This window comes from Malurus melanocephalus, unplaced genomic scaffold, assembly GCF_030028575.1.
Source record: "Malurus melanocephalus ecotype Western Australia unplaced genomic scaffold, MMel_1.1 scaffold_1630, whole genome shotgun sequence".
Lineage (NCBI taxonomy): Eukaryota > Metazoa > Chordata > Aves > Passeriformes > Maluridae > Malurus > Malurus melanocephalus.
Window position 1 is genome coordinate 1 of NW_026624862.1, and position 936 is coordinate 936.

The following is a 936-nucleotide window of genomic DNA, read 5'->3' on the forward strand; positions in this document are numbered from 1 at the left end:
CCATGGTCAGTGTGCGCTGGTCAGTGTGCCATGGTCACTGTGCCCTGGTCACTGTGCCCTGGTCAGTGTGCCATGGTCAGTGTGCCCATGGTCAGTGTGCACTGGTCAGTGTGCCATGGTCACTGTGCCATGGTCACTGTGCCCTGGTCAGTGTGCCCTGGTCAGTGTGCCCATGGTCAGTGTGCCCATGGTCACTGTGCCCTGGTCACTGTGCCCTGGTCACTGTGCCATGGTCAGTGTGCACTGGTCAGTGTGCCCTGGTCAGTGTGCCCATGGTCAGTGTGCGCTGGTCAGTGTGCCATGGTCAGTGTGCTCTGGTCAGTGTGCCCATGGTCAGTGTGCCCTGGTCAGTGTGCCCTGGTCACTGTGCCCTGGTCAGTGTGCCNCCCTGGTCAGTGTGCCCTGGTCACTGTGCCCTGGTCAGTGTGCCCTGGTCAGTGTGCCATGGTCAGTGTGCCATGGTCAGTGTGCACTGGTCACTGTGCCCTGGTCACTGTGCCCTGGTCAGTGTGCCCGGGTCACTGTGCCATGGTCAGTGTGCCCTGGTCACTGTGCCCTGGTCAGTGTGCCCTGGTCAGTGTGCCATGGTCAGTGTGCCATGGTCACTGTGCCCTGGTCAGTGTGCTCTGGTCAGTGTGCCATGGTCACTGTGCCATGGTCAGTGTGCTCTGGTCAGTGTGCCATGGTCAGTGTGCCCTGGTCAGTGTGCCATGGTCAGTGTGCCATGGTCAGTGTGCTCTGGTCAGTGTGCCATGGTCAGTGTGCCCTGGTCAGTGTGCCATGGTCAGTGTGCCCTGGTCAGTGTGCCCTGGTCAGTTTGCTCTGGTCACTGTGCCCTGGTCACTGTGCCCATGGCCACACCGCGCTGTCCCGTGTTCCTGCCCTGGTCAGTGTGCCCGGTGGCCACACGGGGCTGTGCCCTGGTCAGTGTGCCTG